The following is a 20,179-nucleotide window of genomic DNA, read 5'->3' as shown; positions in this document are numbered from 1 at the left end:
GAAAGAGTGTCCAATTTTGAAATCTTTCACTTAAATATATAGAGAGTATCCTGGCCGATGTGGCTCGGTGGATTGAGCATTGTCCCAGGGACTGGGAGGTTCCGGGTGGATTCCCTGTCAGGGCACATGCCTAGATTTCTGGCTGGATCCCCAGTAGGGGGCGGGCAGGAGGCAGCTGATCGATGTTTCTCTCTCACATTGATGTTTCTATCTCTCCCTTCTCTCTTTACAAAAATCAATCAAGACATTAAAAAATATAGAGAGAGTGTATTTTTATACGTACTGTTTAAATGCGAACGTTCATGTACCTATTACCCAGTTAAACATTACTATTAGCTTTGAAATCTTCTATGTGAACAATGCATTAATTTAAGAAAGACATATACAAGGCAGGGCAAAAGTAGGTTTAGAATTGTGGGTATGTGAAACACAGAGTTTATTCTTGTATTATTATTTATTAATTGTATTATTTTCCATACAAACAACTGTAAACCTACTTTTGCCTCATCCTGTATGTTAAATTGTAGAAGTAAAATAATAACAGTGTCAAATATTTAGAACTTAGTAAAAAGGAAAAAATGGCTAGCATGTGGTTATTGTTTTGGTATAAGTTTCTTTTTCGCTTGTATGTGTTTTTATATTTTTAGTGCAGTTATAGCTTTGTTATGCATAATTAGCATTGCTGATGCTGTTTAAGTCTTCAGAGTCATCACATAACATTACTTTTTAAATAGGTAATACATGTATGTGTTGTAAATTCAAAATGTACAAAACAATGTGTAGTGAAAAGCAAATCTTCGTTCCATCTTCTCTTTTGTTTCCCTAGGGCCAATCACCCTTACCCGTTGGTGGATTATAGACATCTTTTTAATGGCTGCACAATAGTCCACCGAGCACAGTGTTTTTCAGACTGCAGTCGTCACTAGCAGGTTGGGAAATCAGTTTAATGGGGCTCTAACAAGCTCTGTTTGTTTTCTTAATGAAATAGATTAGTATAGAAAGTAGCAAGCATCACACATAGTAAAGATAAGTATTACTTTGAGAAACCTTTTTGGTTCGCTTTTTTTTGTTTTTTAATCCTCACCCGAGGATATTTTTCTATTTATCTTCAGATAGAGTTGGAGGGAGGGAGAGAGATAGACAGAGAGAGAAAACTATTGACATGAGAGGGACACATTGACTGGTTGCACAACCTTGACCAGGGCCAGAGATGAACCGCAACTGAGGTATGTGCCCTTGACCGGAATCGAACCCGAGACTCTTTGGTCTGCAGGCTAACGCTCTAACCGCTGAGCCAAACCGGCCAGGGCTCAATTCAGTTTTATACACACGCACACACACACACACAGGTTCTCTCACACATACACATAGTATATTACAATATGAAGTATATTTTTTACTATGAGTCATAGTTAAAAACGTGATATTTACCAGTCTAGTGATGATTGACATGGAAATTATTTCTGTATTTTTATTATTATAAATAATGTGGGGAACATGCATTTTCCCCTCTTATTTGGAATTTTTTCTTGGTATAACTTCCTAGAAGTGAGGATGTTGAGTCAAAGAATATGAGCATTTTAATTGATCTAGCCAAGTTATTTTTCAAAAGCTGTCCCATTTTCTATTTAATAAATGTCATCTGTACTTTGTTCAGCATAGGTTATTTTTAATGCAGACATTTTTTTCTGTGCATTATATATGTGGTACATATTTTTTAACAAAATGGGGTAATTTATTTTTTCCCAAGTAACATAAAGTGAATACTTCCCTTATTTACTAAATATTCTTCCACAGCCACAATTCTCAATCTGGGGGCAGCTTTTCTTAGATGAAGGGTGTGAAGGGTGGCTACTCTAGCAATTCTCACCCACCTTTATGATTTATACCATATATATTTTTATTTATCTTTAAATTGGCTCTTTGAAAGCTTTTTATTTTTATTTTTTTAATCCTCACCTGAGGCTATTTTTCCATTGATTTTCAGATAGAGTAGGAGGGAGGGATGGAGGGAGAGAGAGACATTGATGTGAGACACATCGATTGGTTATCTCCTGCACGACCCCAACCAGGACCGGGGATCTAACTGCAACTGAGGTACATGCCCTTGACTGGAATTGCATCCATGACTCTTTGATCTGTGGGCCAGTGTTCTAGCCACTGAGCAAGACTGGCCAGGGAAAAGCTTTTTATTTTAAAATAATTTTAGACTTGCAGAAAAGTTGCAAAGATACTTTTTCTAATCTTATGTAACTATGGTACAATTATCAATGGGTATAATGCAAACTATATACTGACTTAATTTGGATTTCATTAGTTTATCCCACTGAGGTCCTTTTTACTGTTCCAGGATCTAATTCAGGATCTCACATGGCATTTGGTAGGTGTGTCTTTTAGTCTCCTCCAGTCTATGCTAGTTCTTTAGTCTGTCCTTGTCTTTTATGACCTTGACACTTGAGGAATGCTGGTCAGGTACTTTATATAAGTCCCTCAAGTTAGGTTTGTTTGATGTTTCGTCATAATTAGGTGGAGGTTATGGATCTGGGAAGAACACCACAGAGATGAGATGCCCTTCTGAGTGCATCATGTCAGGGGTGCCTGACGTCAACATGTCTCAGTACTAGTAATGTTGGCTTTGATCGCTTGGTTAAGATCACATGTGCTAGGTTTCTCCACTATCCAGTTGACTGTTTCTGCTATTGCAGTTCGTAAATATTCTGGGAGGGATACTTTGCAAGTATCCCATTTCTCTTTAAACTTTTACCCACTAATTTTGGCAAAACAAAACTAAAAGCAAACAAAAAACTTATATACCTTCCTTAGCATTGGTCTCATCGGTGAGATCAGTGGAAACAGGGGTTAACAGCTGGTTCTCTTTTTTCTTATGCACATTAAGATAAATATAAAAATACTGAAAATTTTAAAAATGTTTGTCCATCTATTACTTATAGTCATCTTGTCTACACACTACACCTTGAAAACCCCGGACCACTCTGAGGTGCTAAGCACCAAATGGTTTAGGTTCTATGTAGATATTGTTGATTTCTTATTAGTTAGATTGATTAGCTGGTTAGTTGGTATCATTAATTTATATATTAAAAATTTATTAATTGTTCTTGTTACAGAGCCCTAAACTGGGATTCAGAGTTAAGACATGGTTCTTCCTAAAGACTAGTACTGTACAGCAGCAGAAGAATTAAGCTGGATCAGCCTTGGTGCACCAGAATGCAAGGCAGTGAGCACTGCTCCCCTGGAGGAGTAGACTATTCTGAGGACAGGGGGTGGGATGGGAATCCAGTGCAGACAGGAAGACTCAGGAGAGAGCACAGGGCAGGTGACTGTCTGCGCCCACATTCCCCAGCTCCACCCAGAACTTATCTGCAGGGCATTCCTTTCCCAGGCTCATGGTATCTTCCTGGTTATATCATGGAAGAGCCATTCGCATCCACCTTCTCTTATTCCTCATCTCTTTTCCCCCCACTTGGTACCCTACCTCCCCACCCTGAAGCTTCAGTCGTGACAGATTAGGATCTTGGTTGAGCTCAGTTCTAAGCCAAGTAAGCAAGAGAAGCCTGTTCTGAAGGGGTAACATGGTGCTTTGAGGGGGCCTGGGATAGTGCTTCCTTGAGAAAGTCTTTCCTGGCCCAAGACTGTTTATGTGGCCCAGTGTTAAAATGGTTGAACTTAACAAGGGGCGGTGGTTGGGGCCTATGGATTTGAGAAATTCCAGGAAGTTAGCCTATAGATGAGCATTGTGACATACTCCAAGAGACTGGATCAAGCCACTGAGCACCTTGTGCCCTGGGGAGCTGAACTCCGAGTTTCACATTGAGGGTTGTGAGCTGAGTGGAGGTGAACTAGGGCTGTGGAAGGCTGGCAGACCGAAGGAGGGTGTGCTCAACCCAGCATGGAGATGTCCAGGAATTGTTTCATCACAGGGCAGTGGGATCGATTATAGGATAATTACAGGCTGAATCCCACACTTTTTTTTTTTATCCTCACCCGAGGATATTTTTCCATTTTTTGTACAGATAGAGTGGGAGGGAGGGAGAGGAAGAGAGAGAGAGAGAGAGAAACATCGACATGAAAGGGACACATCGAGTGGCTGCCACCCGCACAACCAACCAGGGCCAGGGATAAACTGCAATTGAGGTACGTGCCCTTAGCGGGAACCGAACCCGGGTCTCTCTGGACCGCAGGCTGACGCTCTAACCGCTGAGCCAAACCGGCCAGGGCCGAATCCCACACTTTTCTAGTTCAGAGCCTTAGGGTAGTTTGGGGAGTAGGGAGTTGGGAGGGGGAGGAGAGGGCGATGGGTAGGAGTCAGGTGGGAGTAGGGCAGGAATAAGGACCTGGGAGAATTCTCTTCCATAAATGCTAGGATGTGCACACGAATGGGCATTTTTCTGTTTTCTCGGGAAGGCTGTGCAAGCAAGTATGTGTAGCAGTGGCCAGCACACTGGAGGTCCTGCCAGATGTGGCTCTCAGAGGAGCGCTGGGATTGACATCTGGAAGGAGACATTTATTTTGTTGATTCAAAGGCCCTAGTAGGGCCCATGAAGAGACTGCTTGAATTGCAGGAGGCAGACTGGCTTCCAAGATACCTTAGTTCCATATCGCCAATTCTCGGGCACCTTGCTTCTCTCCAGTCTTCCCTAGGCGGGAAGCCTGACTCTCCCACCTTTTCTCCCAGGAAAGGCTGCCCTTTGTTGGTGACAGTCTTCTGTCTGATCCCAGGCAGATGACTCCAGAGCCCCAAGCCAGGGGCGGTGCTGAAAGGGTTTAGGTGGAGACTCTGTAGCCCCTAAAACAAGCTCTTTCTGCTGCTTTGGACTCATTCGGAAAGCAGTGGGACTAGGTGACTGCAGCAGAACATTCACGCTGGAAGGAGCCTTGGAGCACAGTTAGTTGCAGCAACCCTCTCATTATACGCAGGACAAAGCTGAGGCCCTGTGGGGGACAGGGGCTTGCTCAGGATCTCACCACCCTAGAAGCAGGACCTGAGTTCCAGTGTGCTGACTCTCTACTCCTGGATTTTTAATCCCCCTGCCCCGTATGGCCTCTCAGAGGCAGAAAAGGAAAATCGTGAAGCCATTAAAGGTTCTTGTGCAAAAGCTGCCCGCTCACGTGGCAGCCAGAGCCCAGGTAGGGGAACTGGGCAGGACATATGCCGGTTCTCTGTTACTTGGGCAGATTGGATGTCTTCCGGGGAGATGCTGCTGGACCCCAATCAGGCGGGAACTGGGAGCTGGGCTCCCCAGAGGCCTCTGCAGTTTTATTGCAGCTCCTAGGCATTCTGAGATCCAACCAACAGTTCACTTTCCTTGAATCTTCCTTTGATCCCCAAAGTAAGGAGTGACTTTAAAAGATTTACTCTGCCGCTGTGTTTTCAGGGACAGGATTTGTTGTTGTTGTTTTTTTATCCTCACCCAAGGATATGTTTATTGATTTTAGAGAGAGGAAGGGAGGGAGAGAGAAACATCGATGTGATTGACTGCCTCCTGTGCACACCTGAACTGGGATCTAACGTGCAACCCAGGTATGTGCCCTGACCAGGAATCGAACCCACCACCTTTTGGTGTACAGGAAAACGCTCCAACCAACTGAGCCACCCAGCAAGAGCTCAGTTGTTTTTATTTATATTATTTATTTATTTGTTATCCTTACCAGAGGACAGTTTTGCAATTATCTTCAAATAGAGTGGGAGGGAGAGAGGGAGGAAGAGAGAGAGAGAAACATTGATGTTAGAGAGAGACACACCGACTGGTTGCCACCCACACAACCCCAACCGGGGCCTGGGACAAACTGCAACTGAAGTACATGCCCTCAGCAGGAACTGAACCTGGCACTCTCTGGTCCGTGGGCCGACGCTCTAACTGCTGAGCCATACTGGCCAGGGCAGGGCTCAGTTGTTTTTATTTATTTTTTTATATTTTTATTTTTTATTTTTTTATCCTCACCCGAGGACATTTTTTTTTTTTTTGTTCAGGTAGAGTGGGAGGGAGAGAGAGGAAGAGAGAGAGAGAGAAACATCGATGTGAAAGGGACACATCGAGTGGCTGCCACCCGCACGACCAACCAGGGCCGGGGACAAACTGCAACCAAGGTACGCGCCCTTAGCGGGAACCGAACCCGGGTCTCTCGGGACCGCAGGCCGACGCTCTTACCGCTGAGCCAAACCGGCCAGGGCAGAGCTCAGTTGTTTTTAAAGAGACAAGAAAATATGATAAATTCTTCTAGAACCAAGTCTAGAGTCTAATTATTATATACATATATATTCTCTTGGTACAGTGTAAATCTATCCCTTAAATTCCCTCGTCTTATGGAGGGGACAACTCTTTCTGTTTTTTGTTTTGTTTTTTTCAGTCTTTTACAGTAATTCATTTACCCCACACACATTGATTGATTGTCCACTGTGAATGAAACACTAAAGTGGATAGATCTCAAGAGGCTCATGACTGTGAGGGAGACGGGGACAAGTAGCAGTGATAAAGTGATGTAAATATCACAATAAAGGCATTTTCAAACTGCTGTGGGCACGCAGAGTAGACAAACAGATTCTGCCAGGAGATCAAGACATGTTTCACAGAGGAGGGTTAACTGAGTTGGGCTTTGAGGGCAACCCGATGTTGCTAATTGGGGAAGGAGAGGAACTCAGATAAAGGTAACAGTGTGAGAGGTGGGGGAAGGGGAGGGAAACTGTCCTCAGAGCACTAGGTGTTGTGCTGTGTTTGTGCCTATAAAGGGGTGGTGGGCAGGAAATGAAGCCAGGAAGGATTTCAGATTTTGGTGGTGATGTAGCTGGTGGGGATGGGGTTGGACTTAGTCACACTGCTCTTGCTGTTATTTAGGTCTCATTACCCTCCTGTGCCCCCACCAGACAATAGTTTGAAAAAATTTTTTTCATAATGGAAAACATTTTTTTTTTATCCTCACTTGAGGACATTTTTGCATTTATCTTCAGATAGAGCGGGAGGGAGAGAGGGAGAAACATCGATGTTAGAGAGAGACATCAACTGGTTACCACCCATACAACCCCAACCAGGGCCGGGGACAAACTGCAACCAAGGTACGTGCCCTCAGCAGGTACCGAACCCGGGACTTTCTGGTCCGCAGGCCGACGCTCTAACCGCTGAGCCAAACCGGCCAGGGCTGGAAAACATTTTTGCAAGCCTTGTATACTCATATCCAAGTTTTAAAACATAGGATGACTTTTTTTCTTTTTTCAAGTAAACATGTATTTACTGTAAGCACAGTGACCTGCACAGTGGAGGTGAACGTATTTTTGTCCCTGAATGGAGCTGAACTGAGAGAACCTTTTCATCCCTGGGATGTGGGCCTGTCCCTGCGTCTGTTTGGCTTGGCAGCGACACTGGTGGTAGAGGGCCTGTGATGGGCACTCTGGTGATGGGAGAGGCTGTCAAACCCAGGAGCGCGTCCCCAGAAGAGTGACCTTACGAGGAAAGTTCTGGGAAACAAACCACAGGGAGACTTTACGGGAATTTTCTCTTGAGCCCATAGGCAAGGCACACGAGGAAAGGAGATATAATTATGTTTGTTAGTCTACCAAAAGATACAGTGAGGCCCTGGCCGGTTTGGCTCAGCGGTTAGAGCGTCGGCCTGCGGTCCGGAGAGACCCGGGTTCGGTTCCCGCTAAGGGCATGTACTTCGGTTGCAGTTTGTCCCCGGCCCTGGTTGGTCGTGCAGGTGGCAGCCACTCGATGTGTCCCTTCACGTCGATGTTTCTCTCTCTCTCTCCCCCTTCCTCTCTCTCCCTCCCACTCTATCTGTACAAAAAATGGAAAAATATCCTCGGGTGAGGATAAAAAAAAAAAGATACAGTGAGTGACACGAAATAGCTGTTCCAAGTTTCTTTTTCCTATAGGACAGGAAGAAATGGCATTTTATGCGTTCATATACGCAGATATCTATTGAGTGCCAGCTGGGAGGTGGGCCCCAGACTTAATGCAGGGGATATGGTGGTTACCAAAAAACAGCCCAGGTTCCTGATCCTACGGAATCATGGGGAAGACCGAGATTGCACAGATGCGCAATAACACATGGTGGTGCTGTGAAGGTCAGTTCTCGTTTAGACTGGAGGAGCGTGGAGGAGTCCTCTGAGGAGGTGAGCGACAAGTTAGGGCATGGTGAATAAGCGTCAGCCAGGCAAGGACTAAGGGTGGGGGAGTGTCCTGTGCAAAGGGGAACAGCCTGGAAAAATTCTGGGAGTTTTGGGGAACTATAAGAAGGCCTGTGTTGCTAGCACAGAGAGGGGGAGGGCAGAAAACGTATTTAGAGGAGGCTGGAGAAGGATCATGCTGAGCCTCATCGGTCCTGGTAAGAATTGTTATTTTATCCTAAGTGCGGTGGGAAATGACACGATCTGGTTTAAAGATAATTCAGACAGCTCCGCAGAGAAGGGAGCTGTGAGGGCAAGAGTGGAAGCTGGGGTAGCTGGGAATTTTTGGCCATAATTAAGGGAGGTGACTGGGGAGGCAGTGAGGATGCAGGAAAATGGACAGATAAAAGACATTTCGGAAGTAGAATTATTTGGAAGTGGTAAGTGGATTGGATGTGGGGGGAGAGAGAGGTAGAGAGATGGATGTCTCCCAGGTTTCTGGCACAAGTGTACCTGTGGGCTTCTCAACAGGCACTAGGCCCTTTGCGGCTGTAAAAGCCCTACCCTTCAGGACAGGTCTGGTAGGACTGACCTGAATCCAGCCTCGAAGAAGCAGCAGAGGGATTCAGTTGTCCTCTGGCTGTAGCACCCACGCAGGGTTTCCAGTTCTCCCCATGGGGTCCTTCCTATGTCTCTCCTGGCTGTGGACAGGCCCCAAGGAACCTGTTTGACTGCAGCGTGCCACTAGGGGGAGCACGGCCTGCATTCTGTGTCTGGTCTGGAGGGTTTTTTGAAGTTTAAAAACTGACTTCTATCAGTTTGCTTTAAAAACTGACTTCTGTCAGCTTCAGTACCCGGCCCTGGCCCCTGCCCACTCATACTTGGGAAAATGCCTGACGTGGTGGATGCTCAAGAAATCTTGGTGATAATAGTAAAACTGTGAATAATACCTTATTTTAGAAATGGATGGGCATCACCTCTTCTTTCTCAGTGTGGCGACTGGGCAAATGGAATGTGCATTTTGAGGGTCAGGAGAAGAGCAGAGGGATGCCTGTTGGGAGTAGGAGGAGGGAAAAACCTTAGTGATTTCATGTCTTGAACTTGCTGTTTCATTCTGTCTTCTTTTGCAGACTTGGGACACTAGGGTCTATGAGGGATTCCTGAGCTGGTACTTGGGTCAGATTGGCCATTTCAGTGGGTGATTGGGTGTGTACCCCCTTTGAGGCTCTGTGTTCTTTTCTTGGGGGGAAAATAACTGTGCCAGGTTTTTGTTTTTTGTGGTGATGAGCAGCTGGGATGAGTGAAGTTCTCAACTCAGTGCCTGATTTAAGGAGAATGCTTTCACACATTATCTTTTTGTGCTCATTTCAGCCCTGTCACCCAAGATAGGTTTTATGGATGGGAGATTTTATGGATTGAAACTGGAGGGTTAGATGACTTGCCCATGGGCACATGGCTAGTGGGGGAGCTAGGCACTGCCAAGGTCTTTTCATTCCTGCTTGGCCTGGTGCTCTTGGAATTATCCTGCTTAATACATACGGATACGATGTCTAGGTCTGTTTTCTGGTTCTGTGACCTGAGGCAAGTCATTTGGCCTCTCTTTTAGATTTCAAAAAAAAAAAAAAATCTGTTAAATTAGTATGATCATACTAGCCCTAACTTTCAGGTCTGCTGTGTGAACAGATGAGCCAAATTTGTGAGAGTATTTTGGAAAAGTGTAAGATAATTTATAGCTATAGGGCAGCATTTTTCCCCTCTAAAATGTGCACCAGTACTTCACATCTCACAGATGCTATCTTAGAGTCTTCAGGCCTACCTCACTGTCACTCAGAAAGATTCTCCACCTTCCCCTAGGAACCTGGCCTTGTATTTTATAACTGGTTATCCAAAATGTTCTTAGTCTGTAAGATCACATGGCAGTGTCCTTTAGCGGGAAGTGCACTGGACTAGGGGGCAGGGGACTGGTCTCTACTTTTAGTTCTTTGACTGCACAACTAGCTTTGTAACTGTGGACTACACATTTGATCTTTCCGAGCCTCAGTTTTCCCATCTATGAAATGGCAATAATATCTGCACAGTGTATTTCAAAAGGTTTTGAGATCAGACAAAACAGTGCACGTAAAAGAATGTCACAAAGCACAAATGTGCACAGGGGGATTAGGCGTAGAGGGCCTTCTGTGTCCCAGGTACTCTGCTAGCTCTTAGACAGGAGCGATACTGTTACTGGCTATGGCACCAGCTCACAGGAAGCCTGGGCTCTAGCTGCAGGCCCAGAGCAGGGAAGAGAGGAGGATGTAGTTGTCTCACCTTTGTTGCTTGGGCTATGACTCAACTTGCCCAGGACTCTTATTGGTCCTGACCTAGTGTCTTTCCTCTCCATTGCAGGAAGATGAGAGGCTGCTTGGGCACCAGCACTAGTACCATGAGTCCCTGCACTGGTTAAAGCCATCGTCATCACCTGGGCAGGCAGCAAGGTAAGCAGAGAGGCCAGTCTAGGCGAGCTCCTGGGATGTGAATGCATTTCCGCCTCAGCTGCTGCCCGGAAAATCCCAAGTGCACAAACAAGTCAAGGCAATGCATCTGGGTCCTCCTACCCAGGCTCCAGGACCCAGAGGAAGGGCTTGCTTCCCCTCCAAGTGCTCCGGCTAGCTCCCTCCTCCCTGGCCAGGATTCTTCCAAGTTATAAAAAATGAGACACTGGAGGGGAGGAAAACAAGTCCACTCACTGTCTTCTCCCTTCTCCCCTCTGAGCTGTTTAAGCAAGTTCCCAGGAGCAGCCAGAGCCCTTGTTTGACTGGAAGGGAGGTAGGAGGAGTGGAATGCGTGCAAAAACCGAGCTGATCAAAAGACAGTGCTGTTTTATGGAAGCCTCCCAGAGCTGAGAGAGAGGGAGAGAGAGAGGGGAAAAGAGAGGGAGAGAGAGGGAGGGAGAGAGAAGGAGAGAGGGAGAGAGAGCGAGTGAGTGAGCGCTGGCGAGAACAGGGTCTCCATGACAACTGGCCTGGCCGGCTAGCAGAGCTCTGCTCATTTGGCTGGAAGGAGCTCCCCGAAAGGTCAGAGGAAGGAGCTGTGGGAAGCTCGCAGCAGGTATCAGAGTTCAAGTGAGTGGATCTGGGGGCCCTGGGCTCCCTAACAGCCTGTGGTGTGAGCCAGACTCTGCTGAGAATGGAGTGGGCAGGAAAGCACCGGGACTTTCAGGTAAGGTTAGCTCTGGGCTCGGGCTGTTTTTCCTCCTGTCCTGACCATAGGCTCGGGCTGCTTTCTGGGCGGCAGGCGGGTGTCTGTACTCTCTGCTCAGGGTTGGGGGCTTGGGAATGATGTCATGCTCCAGCAGTTGGATTCTATTAGCTTAAGGAGGAGGGAGACAGCCAATATTCTTGACTTTGCAAGTCTAGCTAATCTCACTCTTGCTGAACCTGAAGTGTTTAGACTTCGCTGTAGAAATCATCTTACTTTTGTTTAGAACAAAGGCTCAGGATATTTTACAGGAAGAATCTTATATAGAAAAGTGAGTTATCCTCACTCCGGCATTGTGTTTGTCGTTCCTACATGGACACTCCGGTGCCTTTGAGTGGCTCGGTTGTTCTAGTGAACACTGTCTGTTTTGTCTCTTGATGCTGCTATGTCTGACCTGTAATGAAAAAAATGCTAATTAACTCAGCTAGGAGCCTGTGGTGAGTCCCGTCTCTCTGGAGCAGTTATTGGGACAGAGGGACTGTCTTAGGGATATGTAAACTGGGACCGGAGGGGTGTGTGTGTGTGTGTGTGTGTCCGCACGCGTGCCTGCCTGTCTGTCTTTCTCCCAGGTAGCTTGGTCAGAAGCAAGCTGTCCTCCCTCTTTAATAAGGTCCATCACAGGCTTTCCGTAAAGATATATGAGGGGGATGGTTGGGGTTGGAGGCCTGCAAAGAGGCTTCCTAACCAGATATTTCAGAGTGAGCCCTCAGTGGCAGCTGCTAGAGCAAGGCTGCCAGAGGAGACATGAGGTGCTGGGGTTGTGCCAATGGATTCCTCAAGTTAAAATCCTCACCTGAGGATATTTTTCCATTTATCTTCAGACAGAGTGGGAGGGGGAGAGAGAGACAGACAGACAGACAGACATCGAAGGGAGAGAGACACATTGATTGTTTGCCTCCTGGACGACCCCGACCAGGGCTGGGGACTGAACCACAGCCGAGGTACATGCCCTTGACTGGAGTTGAACCCGAGACTTTTTGGTCTGCGGACCGATGCTCTAACCACTGAGAAAACTGGCCAGGGCTCTCAGGTTAATTTTTTAACCAGATCTCAGGGCATGCAGTGTGCTCCTGTCCTGTTTGTTCTCTGTTTTGGTAAAATGCACTCTGACCTCGCGGAGTGGTGTGTGGTGAGCTCAGTGTGGCCTGGGAGGGGACACCCATCCGGAAGGGCACTTCCGTAGGTGACGAGGCAGCTGGGTTGTCAGTGGCCTTGCTAGGAGGAGTAAGGCAGTGGACACTCCCCGAAGTGGAGACCCATCAGGAGACCTGCTCCCGCTTCTGCCATGCTGCATCTTAAACGCACTCCTGGACCTCAGGCAACTTGGGTTTCTCTGTGGGATGAAGGAACAGCTGCTGTCCTGGCCCTTCGGTTTTTCTTCTTGAACTTTCTGAACAGAATGTCTTTTGTATTCTGGCAAACAATGAGGGGGCCTTCTGGTTCCCTCTGGGTCAGCTCGCCAATGAACGCACTGGCCTTCAGCGCGGGCTCCCTGGAAGCCTCCGTGTGTGGATGAAGGCTGTGGCCTGAGGGTCCGCAAGGGTGGAGTCAGTGGCCCTGGGCCGCAGATGGGCCACTTCAGTGAGGCCTCTTTTGACTGCACTTCAGGGATCCTCTGCTTGTGTGTCACTGGGGCATGTGGCATTGCACTGTTGGTTGGGATTGAAGGGGAGCATGTGAGGTGGAGGCCTCTCTGAGTCAGTGGGCCCTTCCGTGGGTAGTGCAGACCCAGGATTTCAGTTCTCCTTTACTCATATGATTGTGGGTGGGCGCCCCTAATTCTATCACCCCACATGTGGGAAAAGGCTAGCAGATGATCTTTTGGTGTTGCAGACAAAGAATGGATTTGGGGTTAGGAGACTTGAGTCCTTCGCCAGGTTCTCAAGGTGGACATGGGCAAATCCCGCAACCTCTCTGACCTTCCGATTTATTAGCTGTGGGATGGAGCTAATGATAAAACTATTTCACAGGATTGTTGGGAGGAACACATGAGATAATTCCCAGGAAAGTAATTTTAAACAAGTGAAGTCCTATATAGTGTAAGAGGAATGAAAGATAGCCCAGCTCCCTTCTGGAAGGTCACTTCGCCTCTTTGCTCTGGTCTCCTCTTTTATAAAGTGCCCTCTTCTCTTCTGCATTTATATAAAAAAAAAAAAGAGAGAGAGAGAGAAACCTTAGAAGACTTAAAGAGTAGTGCTCTCTCGGGCTGGGAAGTTTAGAGAATGGTGTTCCTGCAGACTTTGAATCTCATGACTGACCCTTCAGAGATGACCCTTCCCTTGGGTCACTTGACTCAGGTATATTGGTACCAGGGGAGAAATTCCAAGAGACCCTTGGCTTTCCTAGTCCCACAGCTGTCTGGCAGGTATGATGTCCTAAAGTTCAGCACCTGGAGGAGAGGCTGCAGCTTGCCAAGGCTGCTTCCCTCATCCTGCTGGTTCTGCTGGGGAGACTGTTCTGCAGGGGCAGAGAGGCCTTTCTCCTCTGTTCTGGGTTTGAAAGGCAGGGTTCTAACTGGCAGGAAGGTCCCTTGGGGGCTGGGCAGCTCTTTCAGGAACTTGTGTGGCTGCAGCTTAGAGGGAAACAAGAAAGAAAGAAACAAGGAAGTGGGAATTCCAAGGGCAGAGATACTTGATATGCCATGGGGCTCTGCCAAGGAACAGAGTTGCAGGGGGTGGGGAGACTCCGGCAAGGGCATCCCAGATCTGTCCTCGGGAATCTGTAGGGCTCATGGTGTACTAGGTGGGAACACAGGGCAGGGCCGGGCACTCCTGGGGGCCTCAGCTTTTGTTGTCAGATGGGAAACCTTCCAGCCTTGCCCTGGAGTGGTGTCTGGGAAGAAGCCCTGAACAGACCCAGAATAGGCAGATTAAAATAAATAACAGAGCCCAGTTCCCAGGTGAATCACGTCACAGCAGCTTCTGAGGCCTGCAGGAGACGTTGTCAGCCCAGACTGGGGCTGCGGCTGTTCTCCACTCCTTGTCAATCTGGATTCCCAGAGCTGAGTCACAAATTGGATCCCTCCATGTTCCTTAAGGATTAAAAAGCAACATTCCTGTTCTCACTCTTGCTCCCCCTCCTCTACTCTCTTCCATGCACGCTCTCCCCCGGGCTCCCTCCTCTCTCTAAAATTAGAATGATCAGTTACCCAAGGAAGCTGAAACTTGGAAATACATCGGAGGACAGGCCAAGAGCATCCTTGATTCTTTTGGCTGTGCTCCTGTCCCTGGAATGAAGGGCTCGGGTGTACAGGTGGAGGGGCCCAGACTCCAGATGTCATGGCCAACTGCTGGCCTGGACTAAGAGAGGCTGTGCTCCATCCCCCACCCCAGCTGGTTCTAAGAACTGTTTCGGGGAGGTCTGCCTGGCACCTGAGGGTGGTGGGAGGGTCTGGGTCCCGGGCCTTCCATGTCCCTCCCTGCAGGCCAGTGGGACTGAGACTGAAGAGCTTGTCTTCCTTTTGTTTCTCTTAGCTGTTCCCTAGAGACTCCTGATTTCCAGTGTTGGGCCTAAGAGAGTTTTCTGAGGCAGCCACGCCAAGGGAACATGTATCTGAGGCCGAAGCCCTGCAGAGCTCTGGATGGGCCTCCCTTCTGTGTTCTGCATTGGCTGGGGAGGAGAGGATGTTGAAGACAGGCTGGGGCAGGGGGAGGGGAAATCTGCTTACAGATAATTGAGTTCTTTGAGTTGGAGGAACCGTGGAAAGTGGAGAAAGGGCCAGGAGGGCATGAAGGGGGAGGGGAGGGGAGAGACCATCTGGCATAGTCTGCAGGGATTTCTCTTTAAAGCCTGTGGGAAAACTTGAGTTAGTGAGTGCCTTCTTCTAGGGGTGGGAGGGCGACTCTGGGCATCTATTTTATGCTGGGGAAGAGACACTGTGTACATGTGTCTCAGAGTGGGTGGGGGGAAATACTGGGTACATCTGTCTTACCGGAACATGCCACGTAATGTTGTCTGATTGAAAAAACCTGGGGTCTCTGTTTCTAGCCATAGGCCCTAGAAAACTCCTGTGTGTGTGTGTGTGTGTGTGTGTGTGTGTGTGTGTGCACGTGCGCGCAGGGGAGAGGAAGATGTTAATTGAGTCTAGACTACATTATTGAAGGATTTTTCCAAGGATCCCTTCTCTTATTTTTCTTGGCTCTGATGAACTGTTGTTGAGGGGCTGTTGAAATTATCACAGTATTCTTCTCATCTAAAAACCGCCTGAATGTTGATTGTACTTTCCCTATAAAGGGTGAATTATATGCAGTCAGGGTATGAGGCCTCCTCAACCAAAGCTGACCTGTCGCTAAGGGTTTGTTGCGAAACCACCCCGCTTTTTCAAAGCTTCAGACTCTTGTCTGGATGACTTGCCCCTGAAGGGGTTTGCATGTGAGTCGGAGATTCACGCATAGGAAGCCGCGCAGTGAAGGCAGGACTGTTTGGGGGAAACGAGATGAAGGGGAGGTTATGGGAATCGTGGTCCAAAACAGGAGGAAGACTGCTAGAAGGAAAGGGGCGGGGCCCTGGGGAAGAGGGTTGGACAGAAGGTAGTTCTTGAGGCAGCAGTGCTGATAGACAGAAAGGGGTACCTGGCTGGACCTAGGAGGCCTTCACCACTGAGCAGAAGGCTGGCCTGCCCCCATGGCACTCACGGAGACAGTGCTGTGTAGGTTCTAACAAGCACCGGAGGACATGGTGGGTGGGGGTGGCTGGCACTGGGTTGACACCCCTGTTCATTTACCCTTGGGCTTGGCAGCATCTCTGGGGCCCATATGCTGTCTTGGTCTGTTCACTCATTTAGTCATGAACTCAAAGGATCTGGGCCAAGAACTGGGCAGGATCTAAAAAAGTATCAAGTGTGGGACTTACCCCATATATGTTGTGTTAGGTGTAGTTATTTCCTCCCCAGTGTGAGCCTCTGTGCGATGAAGAGAGAAGAGCCATGGATCTGCTGAAGGTTGGGGTTCTGGTGTTAGGGTTAGTGACCATCTCGTGCTTTAGGTTGGGGAAAAGGAGGAGGGTCCAACTCCTCGATGCTGATGTAAAGCACTGTTTGAATGGTGGAAGACAGCCAGCTAAAGGACTGGAAATATGAGAAGGGTGAGGGTTCTCGGCCTCTGTCAGAGCTTCTCTGAGAGTGTCAGAGGATGGGGTCTGAGGGCGGGGGGCAATAGGAAAAGGGAACTGGGAAAATGGGAAAGAAAACTATGAAGTCGGCTAGGTTTTGGAACTTCACTCTGCTTGAGGAACTGAATTTTGGTGTGCTCACTTGTCTCCTCCTGGAGTTCTGATACCTGAGTGGTGTGGATTACTTTTCAGTGAGTCGGTCTGTGATGTGTTCGTCCAACTGGATGTCCAGTGAGTGTATGGTCCGGCCTCAGAGCAGCTCTGTCAGAACCCTTTGCACGTACTATGAGTATTTTACATTCAGTGCAGCGCAGTGATGAAGAGCTGGAGCTCAAGGGTCTTATAAGCCTACATTTAGAACCTGACATTACTGTTTACTAGCCGAGTGGCCTTGTGACCTTGGGCAAGTTATTTATTCTCTCTGAGCCTCAGTTTTCTGCGAGGCGTCTGTAAGATGGATCTGACAACAGCACTTAGCTTGCTAGAGTTGTGGTGAGGACGAAATGAAATGACATCTGTAAAGCTCTCAGCCCAGAGCCTGGCACATAGTAAGTGTTCAATGTTTTCCATTATTACTGTCAACTTAGAGCAGCATCTTCAAGAGAGTAAGGCTGGTACCTCTTCATCAGGCTGGGGTTACGATGCAAGGAAAGTCAAGCCAGATTCTCCACTTTGTAGTTCCTTCGTCTTTCTGTCAAGACCCCAGGAGAGTCTCTGAGGGCCCTTCTCAGCCCACCTTCCCAGGCTCAGCTTTCTCTTCCTGTAGGATGTTTACCCTTCATGGTCAGGGGAGGCTAGCACTGCCTCTTGCCGCCCTTTCCCTGAAGGCCAGCCCACGTGGCTCCTGAGGTCCTCCTTAACCCAGCCGTGGAGGCCCTTTAGCAGCTGCTCTTCGTGCTCTGGACATAGGCTACCCCAGCACCCCTCTCTCCACGCCTGACTTCCATCCGTGTGTCCTTCAGGACCCAGCTTAGAGCACAGGCTTTGCAGCCAGCTCTGGAAGTTCGTAATCTGGCTCTTACTATCTGGGGACCTCTGGCAAGTTAACCTCTATAAATCTTCGTGTCTTCATAGGTAAATCGGTAGTATTGTTACCCATCTCAAAGGTTTGTTGTAATGGTTAAATGAGTTAATGTATATAAAGCACTTAGAACGAAGGTTCCTGGCTCGAATATGTTCTCAATAAATGTTAGCTGCTGCTGCTGCTGAGATCTCTCCCACCTAGGAATTTCTCTGCCTGCATACAGCAGTAGAAAGAGCCCTGGCCAGGTACCTGAGCTTTAATCCTGGCTCCATCTGTGACTTTCTGGGCGACCCTGGGGAAGTAACTTGGCTTCTCTAGACTTCAGTTTCCACTTCTAGAAAGTAGGAGGTTTGAGTTGAGTTTTGCCATTGACATTCTGAGTTATTTTTCCAACTAGATTCCCTAAAGTTCTATGAAATTAAGTATAATATTCTATATATTTTATTTCCCCAAACTGGCCAACATACATAGTTTAAGTTTTAAAAATATTTGAGTAACTTTTTTTTTTTAACCCCAGCAGCCAGATTCGAGGAAGCATTTCCACTTGGTGCTCATAACTTGAGAGCTGGGAACTTGTCCTCAGATGCACAGGATTTGGCTACAGCCCTTCGGGAGCTAGAAAGCCCCCCAAGTCCGTAAGACAGGAGGTGGGTTTCACTTGGTGCCACTAGGGAAGATTGGGTCAGCATATGTGTGGAATAAATACTTACTTGTTCTGCTGTGCAGACTCGGACCAGCTCTGTGAATGAATACAGCCATGCCTGCTTCCTTCTCTCAGCGGAAGAAAATGGCCGTGTTCTGGGACTGCCCTCTCTCTAGAGTTTTGAGTGATCCAGTGGTGCTCAAAGACAAACCCGTGTGTGAGGGGGAGGAGTCATCCAGTGAAAGCGCCATGTTTAGAGCCTGGGCTCCGGACTGTTGGGGGTCAGATTCTGGCTCTGCCTCTTCCTAGCTGTGCAACTGCGGATGCGTTCCTTAGCCTGTCCCTGCCCCCGGGCCTCTTCTGTAAAAGGTCATGGGGTCGTGAGGCCCAAGTGTCAGGTGCTTAGGATAATAGTACCTCGTACCTAGTGCTGGATGAAACGTGAGCAGTTGTAGTTATGATTTTATTGTCAGCCGAGCAGGGTTTGTTTCTGAGTGGCTAGCCTGTCGGGTTTGCTCAGCTGAGAAATGCGAGGCGACATCCCCTTCCTCTGTGTCTGGGGCAGATACCTGGTATCAGCGGAGCAGTCCTAATTTCCCCCAGTCAGTACCGAGGCCATAGCTCCTGCACCTTGCTGTGGTGAGACATACACATACCAGAGGGGGAAGCTGGCTGAACCACTGGAGCATGCCCGGTGAAAGGCCCCTCTCTGATGAGTCGTGTGTCATATGGCTCTGGGGTGGGGACATGGCAGAACCCTGTGTAAAAGAGCAAGATGGGAATTGGGCTACAGGAGGGTGTACATTCAGAAAGAGAGAGCTGGGTATGAAGGTGGGCAGGTGGCTGTGGCTAAGACAGTAAGCAGCATCACAAACCATCAGAGGAGCAGTGGATTGAGAGGAGGGCCTAATCTGTTGCTAACAAGAATGAGCAGCATGCACAGCTTGATGCATCTTATCTACAAGTGTAATTATGAAGAGATTTCCTCCTCCAACTGCAAGAAGCAGGAACTTTTGCTGCCAAACTTAGCAGCGTGTTTTAAGTCCCTCAAATCTCCTTTGAGTGCTACCAAAGCTCTCAGCTTTGTTGTTATCTCTTGTTGAAATACAGCCTGGGAAGGTCATATCAACAGTGCCAATTTATGGGCCTGCTGAACCCAGGCGGGCTTAGGGCAGAATGGGGAGTTCCTGGGAGTAGGTGCTTCACAGATTTTCCCTTTGAGTGAGGCTGTTTATAATTTAAAGTTCCTTTTGCTCGAAAAGACCAAACTCTGCAGATTAGGGTCAAACATTTTATTTCTCCTGTTTTACTTCTGGAGGCTCCCCCAGGCAGGAGCTCAGACTCCGTAGCAGCTCCTGTACAAGCTGCAGCTCAGCCTTGCTAGTACGTACACTGCCCTACGCTCTTTATTGCAGGCGAGTGTTCCTGGCACAAAGTTGTGCCGGGATCCCCCACTCCATTTAGTTTGTTACCAGTTGTTGAGCTGCCGTGTGTTTTGAAGGAGTGATTAAAAGCGGTGAAGACATGGGGTTTTGTACTCGCTTGTCCACCTCTGAGGATAAGAAGGTCACACCCAGGTGTGTATACATTTGTCACTCAGCAAAATGGGTGCAAATAGGAAAGATGATGAAAGAACCTGACTGACCCTGGCGACCATAAAGCCGTGTGGTACTTGAATGAGAGGAAATTACCTGGGGCCGCCGGGATGAACTTGGCAAGGGCAGTAGCCGCGGTTTGCGGTTTGTGACCTGACTGACTCAGCTGCTGTGGTCAGAGGATTGAGGCTTTTAAAAAGCACAGAAGTTCCTTATTTTCTCTGCTTCTTCTAACCCCCGACTCACTCACCCCTTTGGGTTCACACGTACATGGGAAGACTGCAGAGAAGTGGCTGATTTTGAAGTGGAACGGGCAGCGCTGGCCTCCCTGGGCCCCTGTCTCTGCCAGCTGAGGAGGACTGAGCTCCTCCTGCGCAGCTGTTGGGAGAGCCCGTGAGGATGCTGCTGGTACGGAGGGCGGTGGGTTTTGTGGACTCTGAGTAAGTGCCCAA

At 48.1% G+C, this 20,179-nt stretch overlaps 1 protein-coding gene across 4 annotated transcripts in view; it reads left to right on the top strand.

The window, feature by feature from the left end:
* Nucleotides 1–20,179, top strand: part of DENND2B (DENN domain containing 2B) — a 159,142-nt gene that overhangs the window by 36,636 nt on the left and 102,327 nt on the right. For 2 of the 4 annotated variants that reach the window (XM_036258642.1, XM_036258638.1), the window contains exon 1: nucleotides 11,106–11,317. The gene's annotated coding sequence lies outside the window, so the exon portion shown is untranslated. Of the gene's footprint in view, nucleotides 1–10,504; nucleotides 10,594–11,105; nucleotides 11,318–20,179 lie in introns of those variants that run through there. The other 2 variants (XM_036258639.1, XM_036258640.1) reach the window with 2 other exon arrangements.

Source organism: Molossus molossus, unplaced genomic scaffold (genome assembly GCF_014108415.1).
Source record: "Molossus molossus isolate mMolMol1 unplaced genomic scaffold, mMolMol1.p scaffold_m16_p_13, whole genome shotgun sequence".
Lineage (NCBI taxonomy): Eukaryota > Metazoa > Chordata > Mammalia > Chiroptera > Molossidae > Molossus > Molossus molossus.
Note: the sequence above shows the minus strand (reverse complement) of the source record. Positions and strands in the feature narration are given on the sequence as shown.